The sequence below is a fragment of the Balaenoptera musculus genome, chromosome 10, assembly GCF_009873245.2.
Source record: "Balaenoptera musculus isolate JJ_BM4_2016_0621 chromosome 10, mBalMus1.pri.v3, whole genome shotgun sequence".
Taxonomy (NCBI): domain Eukaryota; kingdom Metazoa; phylum Chordata; class Mammalia; order Artiodactyla; family Balaenopteridae; genus Balaenoptera; species Balaenoptera musculus.
In genome coordinates, this window is record NC_045794.1 from 26386457 (window position 1) to 26394597 (window position 8141).

Here is an 8141-nt window from a genome sequence, read left to right on the forward strand (position 1 = left end):
CCTAGTGCCTCAACAAATGTGTTCCCCTCCTTCTTAGCCAATTATATTCCCAGCACTGCTTAGGGAAAAAAGGAAAACAGCATACTTTTAAAGCAACCTACTATGTGCCTGGCACAGTAAATTAATTTGTCCTTACAACAGCTTATGAAGTTGGTTTAGATTTCAAATAAGCTTAAGCTTTCCCCAGTGAAAAACTTATTTTACATGGAAAATCATTCTCAAATTGCTTTTTTGACATAAATCTGCCTGAGTTTGAGCCTCATGAGCCAGGTTTTCCCAGGGCCTGATTACAACTCTGGGAAAAAATTGATCATCCAGGTTCCAGATATACAGAATTAATAGTACTGTGCAACAGCAGCGTTGAGGCCCACAAAGGTTCTAGAATATACTATGTATTGAACTTTTCAACTCCAATCTCTTGCAAAAGTAATGCAGAAAGGGAAGGCAGCAGAGACCTTGTCTGTGTCTTTCCCAGTCTCAACTCATTTACCTTTATAAACCAAATCTCTGCTGCACATTTCATCTGATATTTAAAACAAAAACCCTTAAGATATTTTATTTGAAATTTCCCGGAATATTGAAATTCTAGCTGTAACTCGGCTATAAAATACTAATTAAGAAAAACAAATCAAAGAATTTCACAGTGTATTTGCAAAGCTCTTCATATGCATTTTATTTTTTTATGCTGCAAACATTTTAATGATTATTGTTGAGCATACATTTTGGAAATTTTTTTACTTCAAACTGCAACAAGTTAAATAAATGTTTATAATATACAAAGAAAATACAACCAAAAGTAAAACTTGCTTTAAGTGTGCCTTGCCTCATATGCATTTTAAATACCTGACCCAGAGAAACAACTGCCCAAAGCCAAAAAGTTATTAAATCCAAAGTTTCTCATTCTCTCGGGGAAAATGTTTATTTAATAACAAAACAATGACAGCACAAAACTGGTTTCAATTTGTATGGATGTTTTGGTTTGTGTGGGCATGGCATCTCAGGATATTATTATTTTTCGGTAATGACCACTTTTAGATTCTAGCCCTTAAACATGGTCAAAATGCAGGAGAAATCAAGAAAGAAGCAACAGACGTGGTGCTGCTCATCGGATGTCTAGACTGCAGGCAAACCCCAAATACCAAAGAAGCATCCATGTGTCAAACCAGCATAATTTCTGAGCTATGCCTGGGGCCACATACCAAAAAAAAAAAAGTTAGCTTGGAAAGAAAAAATCTAAGAGGGGTAACCAGAAGGTCAACCCCAGTTCACAGGAACTATGAAGCAGCTAGCGGGGATCGCTAGCCATTACCTTGTGTCAACCCCTGAGCAGCTTCCTCCCCAGTCCCCACAGAAAATCTGCAAGAAAGGCCTAACTCCTACGTGCTAGCTTCTTCAAGGTCGTCCAAAGATAACGCCCGGAACATTGAGCCAAGCATACCTTTAGGGCCGAGGAAGATTCCCCCTTCCCCAAACCATTATATAAATACTTTAAATGCCATCGGGCTTTTCTCCAAGTCCACCAGAAATAAACTCCCAGAATTTAATTTAGATTCAGCAACTAATATACGTGTTCGGTTTTGCAACATAAATTATTAAAGGGCTTTTCAAGTCAGGCAAACTCCAGTTCAAAAACAGGTGCTTTCAGAGTACTTTTAATGACAAGGTCAAATTCATCTTTTTAATTACTAGGAGGAAAGGGGGTGTAGTTTTCTTAAGCTTCCTTAGGACAACGTGAGAGAGAAGTGCGGGGGGAAGGACGGCTGGGGAGAAACTGTCTCGCCCCAGGTTGATGTTTGACTAAACAGTAATTCCTGGTCTTCCGGGTGCCTGGAGTAATCGAACGTTAGAGCGAGAAAACAAAAACAAAGAAACCTAGTAGGGTCAGAGTTACGAGAACAAACTCTGCACCGCCCTACCACCCCCAAGAAGCCACCCCCCCCAACCAAACCAGCCCTCGCCCCAGCCGGCCCCCCTCCCACACGTAAACACACAAAGACGAGAGCTGCACGCACGATTCACCCACAGTCCTCACTTCCCTTTGTAGGACAACCGGAGCCCCGAACTTCCCCGCGGTGGTTTTTCGGGTGTCGTCGGGGCTGGGCCCCCTGCACTTGCGGGCCGCGGCTCGGCTGTGGGGGAGGGGTGCTCGCCGCGCTCGCCGGTTTCCCCGAAAGCAGCAAAATGCCTCCCCGTCCCGCCCCGGTTCTCAGCGGTCGCCCCAGGCTGCGCTTCCCCACCCTCCCCGGGCACGCGGCGACGGCCGAGACAGAAGCAACCAGGCAGCAAAGAGAACCGCTCCCTGGCGGATCAGTGGGTAAACACAGCAACTGGGGTCGGAAGGAAAGTTCCCGCAGAGAGCTGCCTGCCGGAGCGGGGCGGGGCGGGGGCGGGGGCGGGGGCGGCGGGAGGGAAGCGCGTCTCTCGCCGCCGCCTCCCTCACCTGCGCCGGAACAACGGGCCCCGCGCCCGCCCGCCCACCCGGCCGGCCCGGCGCCTCCCGCAGGCCGCGCCTCCCGCACGCTGCGCTGCCGGGGCTTGTTCCTCCTCATGGTTTTGCCCTGACGTAATTCAAACATGGCAACAGTTCGACTTCAAAGGCGGATCCACAGACCTCCCAGACGCAGGCTTCGGCCCCGGGGAGCGGGCCGAGCCCTCGCGGCCGCGCTCTCCCGGGCCCTCGGCCGTCGCGGCACCCGGCGCCGGGGCTCCAGCGCCGGGCCCCGACTGCCGCCCCTCGGCCGCCCGCCGCGCGGTAGCACGCCGCCTTCCCCGCGCACCGGCACCGCACCGCGCACAAGTAGCGCCGCCAAAGTTTCCCCGCGAGGGCCCGAGGGACAAAAAGCCCCTCCCGAAACTCGTCCGAACTTCGGGGGGGCCCAGCCCGCCCGGCGGCCACCCCGAGCGCCGGCCGGGCCCGCACCGGCACATGCAGCTCTTTGTTTTCTGTCCAGCCGGGCGCTGCCTACGTGCAGCCTCAGGGACGTGGGATTGTTTCTCAGGGGGAGACACTTAACGACCGCCCAGGGGAAGGGTCCGGACCCCGCGCCCCGGGACTCCGGGGCTAGTCCCGGCGTCCTCCCCTAGCAGCAGGCCCATTTAATCGAAGTTTTGCAATGTCCTTGATAAGAAACGCCCGGATTCCCCGCCCCGCACCGGCCGAGAGTTGGCGACTTTCACTCTGCTTTTTAAACTGGCAAGACGCCATCATCAGCAAGTCACATTGTCCTGCCGGCCGGCCCCGACAGCGCCTGCATCTCCTGGCTGACCGCGAGCCGGACGCTCAGCCGGACCCCCGACCAAACCCGGGTCGCAGCCCCAGCACGTGGTCTGTCACGCTCGGCACAAAAAGCAGTGCCCTCCGGAGTTCCCGCACTCCTCCGGCTCAGTCAACGCCGCTGCCTCCATCCCGGAGTCAACTCGGCTCCGACTGGCCATCTTAAGCCGCGCACGGTCGCCCCAGAGAGCGCCGCGGCGCCCACATCTACGCTACAGGTGAATAAATTGCGAACCAAAGTTGAGGCTCCACAGACACCCCGGACGCCCGTGCTGACTGGGCGCGGCCCGGGGAGAGGCGTCTGCTAGCCGGGCCGCTTCCGAGCAGCCGCGTGTTGCTCATTGTCGCATCCGCATCCCTCCGGAGTTGGGCGGACAACGCCACCCGCGTGCACTCGGGCCACGCCGGCACCGACCCGAAAGGCCGATTTAAACGCCCTCCGCCCGCCAGCTCGCAAGTAGGCGGCAACTTAGTTTTCGAGCGAGGGGCGTTCATTGTCCACCCTCATCACAACACGCGCGGGGGCCGCAAGAAACTAAAGCACGAGGTCCAACAACGGCGGCCGGCCACTCCCGGGCGCGCGCCCACGCGGGTGCACCGACCCGGGGTCCCTCCGCAATCGCCAGCAACTCCTTTTCGCTCGGGCCTTTCAGCCACCGAACTCCTTGTCGCCAGCGAACACTGCGGCTGAGAAAAGTCATTGTCACCTTCAACGTGGATCCCTCACCTCCGGCGATTCCTCACTCCTTTCCAGGCTTCACTCACTTCCCCCACCTCAAGACTTTCGGTTTGCCTCAGATACCCTCCCCAATTGAAAAGGACACACTAAACATGCAGATACAAAAGAATCTGAGGTCTGAAGATCACGAAAACAGCGCTCCCAGCAATGCCATCTCCAAGACAAAACTTCCTGTGTGTATATAAATGTGTGCGTGTGTGTCTGTGGAAGGAAGGGGGAGGTGGTGAGGTGAGGTGAAAAGAGAAAAAAAGCCACTCTTAAATCAATGCCTCGTGAGACAGTTTTGCACCACAGCAATGTTTCGAGTCACTCACCTGCCAAAAGCAGACGTTCCACGCGCAATAACGTTCCCGAGGTGCGGAGTGCACGCCAAGCCAAGCCCACCTCCAAACGCTCCCTCCTTCTCAACTGCCTTGTCTAGAAAGATTGTCTCCTGCAGTTCTGCAGTTGCTACCGCTGGCGCGGAAGGTGTAGATTCCGCTTTCCCTCTGCGCACGCGCGGCTCCTGGTACAAAATTCTCCTGAATCGAACTTATTTGCATACGGGCGCGCGCGCGTCGATGGCTGGGAGGGGAGAAGGCCCGGCGGGCGCGCGCGCTCCCGAGGCCTCTATTGTCCTTTTAAGGGGAGAAGCGCCGCGGCGCGGGAAACGAGGCGGCCAGAGAGAAACGGGGGCGGGGACTGCTTACTACAGCTGACGTCACGTAAACAAACGCCCCCTGGCTGGAGGCGGCGGCCAAGGGGGAGTGGCGGGATGGGAAAGGCGGAAAGGTTAGCAACCCAGGGAGAACACTAGACTGCGTGAAGTGCTTTCCGCTCTGAAGCTCTTCAGGCGCGCCGTTTCGCGTTGAAAAATAGTTTTGAAAACTGTTTTTGCAAAATGCTCACACCTGTGCCCGGTTTCTGGCCTGAAGTGACGGGGAGGTGGTCTTGCAAGCATCCACACTGAGTTTATACGTTTCCCACATTTGCTAAATTTTGTTTGAAAATGGGTTTTTGAATCTTTTTTCTTTTTTAATTTTCTGGGGCCAGAAGAGGTTTGTCTTTATTGCAGTTTTAATGAGTCTTTTAGTAAAGTCCCATTTTGACACTCTATCCATTCACTAACTCCTGTCTGCCCTCCTCAAACGGTAACCCAACCCTTTACAATCCAGTTTTCTTCTCCACTTCGGCCTTAAGATTTCAAGCCTGAGTTGAACGGTTGTTGATTTCCGTGGGAACAGTGTCGCTTTCCTAAAAGACTAGTTAGTGGAAAGCCAGTGATCTAGGGACTTGCATACCATCTCCAGCTGCTGGTAAAGTGTGTGTTCCACTCACCCAGAAATAATACTACCAATTGGTGGTCTTGGGAATTGAAAAAGTAGCCATGCTTCTTGCCTCAGGAGGGGAAAAAAACTGAAAAACTGAAATAAATCTTCTCAAATTAGTAAGTGAAAAATGACTGTGATACACCTTTATTCCCAGACACATCTAACACCAACAGGCTGAGACCCTGACTTAATGATAGAGGGACATGGGGAGAGAGGAAGGATGTTTTTCCCAGAAACTTGATATTGGTCCCAGGATACAAAAGTGTGGACATCAACCATAAAACTTAATCATCTGCTGACAAGTTTCACTGCTTTCACTGTAGTGTCAACAATATGGATTTAAATAGATACTTCTGAAATGCTAATTTAATAGGACAGCCAATTCCTAGTACATACAAGACAAATCCACTTCTGAATTCAACTAATGCTTCTTTTTTTCTTTAAGCTCTGTAGCATACTATTTCTGTAACTGTATATGAAAATGATATATTAAATACCTGCAAAGGAGAAAAAAACTGACACCTCTCACTAAAATGTGAGCTCCCTAAGGGCAAGAATTTAATGTTGTATTCATTTTTGTACTCTAGTGCCTAAAACAGTGCACAGAACATAATAAACTCTGACTAATTGCTTGTAAGTAATAAATCAGTGGACATTTTCAACTTTATTATAGACTTATCTCACATAAAAACAGTTTTAGTTTAGAATTTTTGTGTTCAACCTAAAATGAGTTTGGAAGTTACAGTGATCACCTTGATTGATATAATGCCTGTCCTTAGCATAAGTAAAGCAGAATAGGCTTAATAACCATTTCTGGGCTTTGGTGGCAAAATGGACTCTGAGCATAAACTTCTACCTTCTTTTTGAAGAGGATTTTTTAAGTTTGGCCCTGGTTGTCTCAAGTACTTATATGGTTTATGACAGATACTCCAAAAATAACTTCACATTAGTATATGCTTCTGAAAGTATGGAAATTGCAAGTATAGTAATATTTTTCAAACTTCAATTATTGCTTATAGGATATATCTATATATTTAATATAAATATAAAATATATATTTATATAAAATATAAATATGCACCTTGAATGCCTTTTCTCTTGAAAGTTTATGTAAAGAATATATAATGTAAGCCATTGTTTTATAATAACTTTAAACAGAGTATAATATAAAAATATTGAATCACTATCTTATACACCTGACATTAATATATTGTAAATCAACTATACCTCAATACCAAAAAAAAAGAATATATATTGTAATCCAGGGATGAAATAGGTCCAAATGTGCAAAGAATGCAGGAATTACAGTATTTTGGATATACTATGCTACTGAGCTAATACCATACAGTAAGACTTCCTCTACTCTCAAAGTAGGGGTCAAGAAGCAATCTGGGTAATTTTTGTAGGAAAGGTAGCAACAAAATCCTTAAAGAGAAATTTGAGTTCTTTAGAGTCTTAAAAAAAAAAAAAAAAGCACCTGCTATTTTTGAACAACCAGGTGCATTCCACAGGTTCTTTTGTTCATTTCATTGCTTGAGCGTGTTGTTATATCTGGCTCTATCCAGGGCCAATAGCTTCATTTATGAGCTACTTTAAAATACTATTTCCTGAATAGCCTAAGTGACTTTTTCATAAGGAAGGAAGGAGGGAAATAGGAAGGAAGGGAGGGAGGGAGGAAGGAAGGAAGGGAGGGAGGGAGGAAGGAGGGAAGGGAGGGAGGGAGGAAGGAAGGGAGGAAGGAATTTATAATATGTAAATTTGGATTATAGGAGATTGAATTACACCATGTTAGGAAAATATTTGAGTATTTTTAATGACTATAGTGCTATTTTGAAGTCATACTGAGTTATCAAAAATATTGAAATTGGGACTTCCCTGGTGGCGCAGTGGTTAAGAATCCGCCTGCCAATGCAGGGCACACGGGTTCGAGCCCTGGTCCGGGAAGATCCCACATGCCACGGAGCAACTAAGCCCGTGCGCCACAACTACTGAGCCTGCGCTCTAGAGCCCACGTGCCACGATTACTGAAGCCCGTGGGCCTAGAGCCTGTGCTCCGCAACAAGAGAAGCTACCGCAATAAGAAGCCTACGCACCGCAACGAAGAGTAGCCCCCGCTCGCCGCAACTGGAGAAAGCCCCCGCGCAGCAATGAAGACCCAACACAGCCAAAAATAAATAAATAAAATAAATAAATTTAAAATATATATATATATATATTGAAATAGAAAATGTAGTAAAAATTGAAATTGAAAATAAGTTACCAGATACTCTGGTTAAGCCAACTACCTCGCTTATAATTTGTTGTCCCCGCTGTAGAATTATGCTTATTGCTCAAATGTTTTCGTTCATTTAGCAAACATTTAATGATCATAACTGCCAGATAGTAAAACCATTTCAGAAGTAGGGAGGCTCAAGCCCCTCTTACCTCATCTAATTTATTTCTATATAATTCTATTTTACTTGCTACTTTTTCTTCTGTAGCTTTTGTTGTCTTCTTTTGAGGATTAACTATTGTCAGCAATTTTACAATTTATTATAATCTTGGAATGGAGGAAAAATTATATATAAAGGACTGAAAAGGACAATTCGTGCTTGGTAATGAAGGATATTATCAGCAATTTAGTAAGGTTTGTAATGACAACTCAAGCTAATGATTGTTTTTTAAATGAAGGCTGATACCCTCATCAGAGACTGGTACAAACCACATCAAAACATTTTTGCTGAGCCCAGGAAAGAGCTGATTATTATTAGTAAACATTGGGTTTGGTTCCTTAGCAGGTAATAGCTATAAGACTAAACGTTTTCCTCACGCCTAAACA

At 47.4% G+C, this 8141-nt stretch overlaps 1 protein-coding gene across 1 annotated transcript in view; it reads right to left on the reverse strand.

Annotated features, from left to right (window-relative positions):
* The window catches only part of SINHCAF (SIN3-HDAC complex associated factor), a 30471-nt gene extending 24620 nt beyond the window's left edge, over positions 1-5851 (reverse strand). The window contains exon 1 of the mRNA XM_036867075.1: positions 4328-5851. The gene's annotated coding sequence lies outside the window, so the exon portion shown is untranslated. The remainder of the gene's footprint in view (positions 1-4327) is intronic.
* Between the last annotated feature and the right edge of the window lie 2290 nt (positions 5852-8141).